The 8,441-nt window shown below is 34.1% G+C and overlaps 1 long non-coding RNA gene across 1 annotated transcript; it reads left to right on the top strand.

Moving 5' to 3' along the window:
- Positions 1-7,569: 7,569 nt before the first annotated feature.
- On the top strand, positions 7,570-8,031 carry LOC131041503 (uncharacterized). Its single transcript, XR_009358431.1, has 3 exons — positions 7,570-7,640; positions 7,730-7,795; positions 7,921-8,031. It is a non-coding gene; the product is annotated as an uncharacterized LOC131041503 (long non-coding RNA).
- Positions 8,032-8,441: the final 410 nt, after the last annotated feature.

Raw genomic sequence — 8,441 nt, 5'->3', positions numbered from 1 at the left:
TGAAGCAACTCTAACCAGAATGTACACCAGGATCCCAATGTGGGCAAGGTGTGAGCATTGGTCAGAGGATCTAAAAAAAATTGCTTATGCAGTAGCTCTAACCAAGAATGGCGTCGATGATGGCGAGCATATGGTCAGAGGATCTTCTACCCTAAATGCTGAAAGGGAACTCTACACCAAGTATGTGCTACCCAATCCAGAATGGAGTGAGGGGCGACCATATGGTGGAGTGATTACAAACAATGCTTGAAAAGAAATGCGGAAGCTGGAAATACTCAACACCTAGAATGTGCTTGCTAACCTAGAATGGGAAAGCAGCTACCATAGGGCGGAGGTCAATTAAATACAATATCAAATGCTGAAAGTAAGAAGAACATTACAATTTGATAAAGCAAGATTATACTCTGCTGTCAGTACTACTGCCAGCTTACACTATGAAAGATGAAATCTTGCAAACAATACGTATCAGCATATAAATAGAGAGGTAAAATATTAATGAATTCCTTTGCTGAGAAGTAAGATTAACGGAAATGGCAATAAACAGATCCAACCTTTTCTCTGGACTTGAATAAATCTTCAATGAAGCATTCCCATCGCTTTCAAAGAACTCTCACCACCATCGAATAAAGATATTGTAGATTTCCCCAAACTGATTTAACAGACCTGCACCTTTCAACAAATAACCAGCAACATAGGATTCCTTTGAAATGCTCGGAACTCACTCTTTACTCATTCAAAATGCTTGATATCAATTGCAAAACTCTAATAGAAAGGAGGCGCTCAGACTAGGAACAGAAAACAGACTTAAAAGCATCTAACACTCAATGCACAATTCCCAAGACAACAAAAGGTATGGCCCAACTAGAAAGGGCGATTTCTCTTTTAAAAATCTGATGCTTCACAAATAAATCTACAAATTGGCACACATGGGCACCTTGCCTATATGGAAGGGAATATGCAATACCCACAACAAATTTCTTTGTCTTTTTTGATTTATGAATTAAACGTCCAATCTGTTGAGGCTAACATGCAAAAACCAGGAACTTCTAATATGCAAAAATCAGAAACTAAGAACTACAATACTGATTACAATGTACAAATTTCAAAGAAATCACAAACTAGACTAAAATCACCACTAGTTGTTGTCTTACAACAAGAAGCGATGCCCGATCTAGGAGGCCTTCATTCCTCGGAGCAAACCCAGAGCCAAACCAGCAGCATAACAGTACTGTACACCAAAGATGTGAAATGATGCTCAAAGTCTTCCTTTTATAACTTCCTATTGACTTCATGAAACCCTAAAATCCACTTCAATATCCAAACCCTAATCCTTTCTCCAAGATGGCGTCCTTTTCCTTTCAAGCTTAATATTGATATTTTAATTAAATTCAATACCTTGATAAATGCGCCCACATTAAGCTTGCTTTGACTTTGGAAATTAATAAAACAATCTTTAATGAAGGCGCAACCCTCAAAAAGCCCACTTTTCAAAACAACATAAAGTCAATAGACTAGGCCAAGGGGTCAATGTTTGAATATAATATTAAAACGTGACCTTTTAATTAAATATATCATCTTAACTCTTCAATCGTGCCCTGAAGCTAATAATGACCAAGTCAACTGACCAAACTGATGTAGGAAGTCAACCATGTTGAACCTAATTGAAAAACTGCCAAAAATAGAATTTACTAAAAATAGTAAATTCCAGAAAATGCTCTGAATGCCGAAATGAACATACCACTGCGAAGCTCTCTGAAAACCCAGAAAGAATCTGCCATTGAATCCACCAACTCCGAGAAAAGACATCCTCAAAAATCGGAAGCCCTAATTTTACCTTCCGACTAGCCTTCGGGTTTCCAAAAAAAAGGCCAACGGTCACTGGAAAGATCAGGTCTAAGAAGGGGACATTACATAATAACATACCTAATATGTGAAGTATTGGATAAGGGTTTATGTATGGAGTAGAGCTTAAACCTATAATGAATTTGGCATAACAGATACTGATTTGAACCAATAAAAGACATTGGATTTGTATAATCTTTTTTTGTAAGTTAGTGTGACTTTTTTGTAATTGAGCAATGAGCTCTAGGCACTTGACCTTCCTGCATGTGCATGCCCCATGCCCCTATTGTAAATAGTAATATTCCCTTATTGGCCAGGTAAGTGAGTAATGTGGGTCACAAATCCTATCGAGGTTTTTCCCACACTGGGTTTCCTCGTTAAAGTTACCATGTTATGGTGTTCTTTTCATGTTATGGTTGTTGTTCTTATTTGCTCCATTATTTGTAGTTTACTAGTACACAAATTTAATATGCTTTTCATGTTATAAGTTAAGTAAATTCTTTTACCGATCAGTTACTGATTCACCCCCCCTTCTTAGTATCTTTGGGAATCCTAACAGGGATTGCATCAGATTATGCACAGTACCTTCTTTTACACCCATTTCTTCGCATTACTAATCCTCCAGATCCTCCTCCCAGTTCATGAGACGAGGAAGATGATTCATGTGATCCTATTGTTAGATGGTGGAGACAAAGACAAGAGCTTAGAGTTTCTCATGAGGCTCGAGGAGATGAGGTGGATGAGGGTGAATATGGACAAGGAGGGAGATGAGGACCAAGAAGAGGTCGAGTTAGAGTCTGAGGAGGACCCTTTGGATAGGTTGGTAGGGTTAGGAGGCCACTTACTATGACAGGGAGAAATGTAGGTAGAGAAGGGATTGGAGCAACAAGAGGATTAACCTCTCCTAGATTAGGAAGATGTGGAGGATTAGATAGAGGTCGGGGGAGGGGGGTTGATTTTGAGCAGATCCATTCAAATTCAGGAGTGATAGTGGCACAAGGTGGTTGGGATGAGGGGGAAGAGGATTCAAAGGATCATGTGTTCCTCATTAAGTGGCAGATTATGAGAGCTACTCAGGTGCAAACTCTAGCAAGTGGAGAGGGGGGTGGTAAGGAGGGTATGCAAGATGTAGCCCTGTAGGATGAGTCATAGGAGGAGACCATGGACAACCTTAGAGCATAAATAGATGAGCTCAAGGCATAGGTACAGGTGCTCACTATTGAGAGGGATAGAGTTGTGAGGAGATATCATAATTCATAAGCTATTCTTGATCACGTACGAGCTATCAGTCATTGCATGGACCTGATTCCCGGAGCTAGTTTCCCTATCAAAACAACACACTTGATGACATTGACAGAGAATGAGGAGCTAAATTGACAAGTGCAAGAGTTGTTGAAGAAAGGTTTGATTAGAAAATTTTTGAGTCCTTGTGTAGTACCTTGTGGTAGTACCAACCATGTTAGCACCTAAGAAGAATGGAGAATGGAGAATGTGTATTGATTCTAGAGAAATAAACAAGATCATAGTGAAGTACTAGTTTCCTTTTCCTAAGATGGATGACATAATAAATTGTTTGAGTCGAGCCAAATACCACACAAAGATAGACTTGAAGAATGGGAATCATCAGATCAAAATCAGAGAAGGAGATGAATGGAAGACAACATTCAAGCAAAATGAAGGATTGTATGAATGGTTGGTGATGTCTTTTGGGTTTATTAATAAACTGAGTACTTTCATGAGATTGATGAATGAGGCATTGATTTAAATATTGGGTAAGTTTTCTATTATGTATTTGGATGACATTCTTATTTTCAATAAGTGAAAGGAGGAACATATGTTGCATTTGAGACAAGTTTTGCAGAGAGTAAGACAAGAAAAGTTATTGATAAATCTTAAGAAGTGTAGCTTCATCAAGGAAGAATTAGTATAGCTGGGATTTGTTATATCTATGGATGGATTGAAGATGGAACCTGAAAAAGTAAAAACAATTGTTGAATGGCCTACACTGGAAAGCATTGGAGAGGTAAGATCATTTTAGTAATTGAATAATTTCTACTATAAGTTTATAAAAAAATTCAGTTTAGTTTATGGCTATATGACTAAGACAATGAGGGGGAGATATAAAAGAATTCAAGTGGACTGCTAGAGCAAACAAGAGTTTTTAATTGTTGAAGCAAAAGGTGACTAAGCAACCAATACTAGCTTTACTAGATTTTAGAAATTGTTTCAAGTGGACTATGGTGCAAGTAGAAATACAATTGGAGCAGTTTTAAGTAAAGAAGGGAGAGAAGTGGCTTGTTTTAGTGAGAATTTGAATGATGCAAGAAGGAGATATTGTGTGTAATATGATTAGGAATTTTATGCCATGGTTCAAACCTTGAATAAATGGAGACATTACTTGTTGCCTAAGGAGTTTGTGTTGTATATTGACCATCAATCTTTGCAATATTTTAATAATCAAAGTATGTTGAATGAGAGACACATGAGATGGGTAGAACTCTTACAGAGTTACACCTTTGTGTTGAAGTATACATGTGGAAAGTCAAACAAATTTGTTGATGCATTGAGTAGAAGGAGCAATTTGCTGATAGAGACGAGTGTGATAGTATTAGGATTTGAGGAGTTGAATACCTTGTATGCAAATGACCCAGATTTTGCAAAACCTTGGAAACCATGTAGAGAGCCAGTTATGGTGGATAGAAGTAAGTAGTTGGATTACTTCATTCTGGATGGGATTTTATTTAGAGGAGTTTAGCTATGTATATCTAAGAGTTGTATGAGGTAAATTTTGATAAAGGAGAAGCATAGTGGAGGATTAGCTAGACACTTTGGTGTTGACAAAATAGTGGCATTGGTGAGTAAAGGTTGACCACATGCCAAGGAATATTGGAAACAATTAATTGAAGCTTTGCAAGCTTTGAAAATTATCCACAAGATTCGCTAAAGCCAAAATATAAACAAAATTGAATACTAAACCAAAACCAAAATAAAATTTAGCTCTGGACCTAATTAAAGACTAAACCAATTTGAACCTAACATTAAAATAAATTAAACCATAACACTAAAATAAATAGAATGATAACACTAAACCTAATTAAATATTAGATCAAATTGAAAAGAACCCTAAACCAATTATATATAATTAAAATTATTCATTTGAATAATTAATTAGAAATAAATTATTCAATTGGCTTTATTTTTCATTCTTAAACCAGTGTCAAACTCTAATGCTAAACCTAATTGAATAATAAAACTAAATTGAATCCTAATCTTAATAGTAAACTAGCAGCTTATGGTTAAATTTAACTAAACCATAAAATTGACACTAAATGAAAACTTAAACTAACCTTAATCTTTATAAAGACCTAATGCAAATTGAACCCTAACCCTTAGTAAATGCAAACAAATTTGAATGCTAACACTAAACCTAATTGAATACTAAACTAGATTATGCACTAAACATAACCTTGAACCAAATTGAAATCTAACCCTTATAATAAACCACATGGAACCATGAAAATATACATGAATCATATACCCTAAGCCTAAACCAAATGAAACCCTAACCTAACACTAAACCAAATCAAACTAGATACTAAAAACTAATTTAACACTAAATAAAATTGAAGAGTCTTATTAAGTTAGAGTTTATGTTATAATCCTAACCCTAACTATAAATCTAGATTTAATTAGAATCTGAACACTAAACCAAATTTAATAATAAATATAATTCAACTTTATTCCTAAATCTCATTCAACACTAAGACTAAACCTAGTTGAACATTCAATTTAAACCTAACCTAAATATAAAACCACAAGAAGTATAATCTTAAACCTAATATAACTCTAACCCTAACAATAAACTAAATTAAAATGTAAATCTCAACATAATTGAATACTAAACCATACTCAACGCTAACATTAAACCATATTGAACCTTAACAATAAACCAACAATAGATAAAATTGAATCCAAATTTTATATTTTATTCAATACTTAATTAAATTGAACCTTAACTGTAAACCAAATTAAAACTAAATCTTAAACCAAATTGAACCCTAAACTAACACTAAATCCAGTTCAATCATAACCAATACTACATTATGTGAACTATTTTAATACCAACCCTAACTTTGAAATTAAACCCTAGCCCTAGCAGCAAATCAAATTGAACTATAACTCTAAACCATATTGAGCCCTACACCTAAACCTAATTAAGAATTTTACTAAATTGAACCCTAAACGTAACATTAAACCAAATTGAACCCTAAAAGTAAAGCAAATATATTAAATTATATATAAAAAGAAAGTTTATTGATATGAAGACTTTGATTTTTTTTTTTATAAATTTATATTATTTAACTGAAATAATAAAAAATTGAAAGATTTCATATATATATATATATGTGTGTGTGTGTTTTTAAGTTTTGATAAACCACATCAAACATTCAATATGAAGTACTTAAATATGAATAGTTTTTTAATATAGTCTATAAAATCACACTAATCTCTATATTAATTAAAAGAAAGTGTAAATCTTATTAATAAGGTATTTTACATTTATTACTTAGGAAGCCAATATTTAATATTTTAGTGTACATTTATTACTTAAGAAGCTAATATTTAATTTTTTAGTTTTAGATGAACATTATCTAATAATGTTTTTAGATCATTTACTATTTCACGCTTCCATTTAATATTTGCATCAAGGTAGTTATACTTACCACATCTCGCTCGCTCTTGCGTTTATAAACAGGACATTTGTACATTGTAATCTATCACAATCTCAGGGAAAAGCTCTGTATTCTTTGGGTGAAAGTTTATTGCAGATAGTGATCCTGACTTGGGAAGTTTTCCTCAACTATGACGTCTGGCACTGTGTTTTCAGTATTTATTTCCTTCATATTTATACCCTTGATATTGGCGGCTGATTTGAACGATGATACCATCAATGGGCTGTCTAAGCTGCAAACTATGACCATTAATGAGTATATAATTTACTTCAATCCTCCAGCGGTGCATAAATTTCAGGTTTCATTTTTATTGAAATATAATTTTTCCATTTGTGTGCATAAATTCGTAAGATTCATTTTTATTTAAACTTTTTGCATTTGTATTGTTATGTTGCTAGAACGGCAAACGAGAAAAAGTACTTTGTGTAAAATATGAGGACCAGATATCCCTTCAATCGGGAAACATTAGCGTATGCTTTTGCAGCCTTCACCTTTCTTCTTTTAATTCGATTTGTTTGTATGAGATAGATCGATCTCGCAGTGCATAGTTTGTTTGTGGATTGAAGAAAGGTTCAAGGGATAATTTTGCGTACAAAAATTCGTCGGCAGAAGAGTGCCCAGAGGGAAGTGTGCCCATCGTGGAGATCACACGTGAACGTGTTGAAAGAGCAGGATCTCTGAGACAATACTTAAATACAGGATTGCACGATGTGTTGAAAGAGCAGGATCTCTGAGACAATACTTAAATACAGGATTGCACGATAACACACAGAAAATTCATGAAGAAGCGAAGGTTTGATACTAATGAAATTTTTATATTAGTAAAGAAACGTCAAGGAAAATTATTTATTTTCAGCCTGAACTACTTTTATCTATATTTTGTAGAGCGCAGTAGCATTTATAAGTCCAAGGGGAAGCCAGGAGATCCATGAGATCAAAGCTTCTTTCAATGTATGGCAACCTTCCATGGACACCAGTAATTCAGTTTTTAGCACCGCTATATTGCGTCTTCTCCATGAGAATCCTGATGAGTCAATAAACGAAGCAATGGAAGCTGGATGGATGGTCTGAATAATTACTTTCTTTGTTTATTTCTACTAGCTCTATACTTTCCATTAGTAGAAATGATACTAAGGTGTATGTAACGCCTGCAGGTTTACCCCAGTCGCTATGGTAGTCCACGCGTTACATTTTATGTTGCCCATAGGGTTTTCCGTAAGGTAATGATTTAAATGGATTTTTAGATGATTTAATATATAAAATAATTTTTTTTTACAATTTTTAATTTTGTCATAGTTTTGTAGTTGTTTAAGTTTATTCTAAAATTGTTTCTGTGCCTTTGGAGGGCGAGGAAAAAGACTGCGTCGACCTATCTTGTAAAGATTTTATTCAAGAAGGAAAAGAATTCTATCCAGGAATGCCAATTCCTGGTATTTCTGCATATGATGGTGCACAAATGGACAGCACCATAAGCATAAGAAGAGTAAGCACAAATATCTGTATATTTTATATATTTGTAGTTTCCTTAATAGAAAGGCTTAGAAAACTACATTATTTACAAACTAAATTACATCTTTTAACTACAAAACTTAGTTCCATCTGCTTCTTTAATTATTCTTACAGTTTTTACTGGACAAACTAATTCAATTATTCTATTCATATTGACAAAGTGGCTGACACTAATGTTTATATATAATTATCAGGAAACCAGGGGTAACAATGCAAACAATCTAGTGTGGGCAGTATATTTACAAGACAAGTTAGTGGGTAATTGGCCTGCAATTCTTTTCCACGACTTGACATTTTATGGGAATTTGGTCCAAATTGGAGGACAAGTAGTGATAAGATCTGGCAAGCGAGGAACTC

This window comes from Cryptomeria japonica, chromosome 7 (genome assembly GCF_030272615.1).
Source record: "Cryptomeria japonica chromosome 7, Sugi_1.0, whole genome shotgun sequence".
Classification (NCBI taxonomy): domain Eukaryota; kingdom Viridiplantae; phylum Streptophyta; class Pinopsida; order Cupressales; family Cupressaceae; genus Cryptomeria; species Cryptomeria japonica.
Note: the sequence above shows the minus strand (reverse complement) of the source record. Positions and strands in the feature narration are given on the sequence as shown.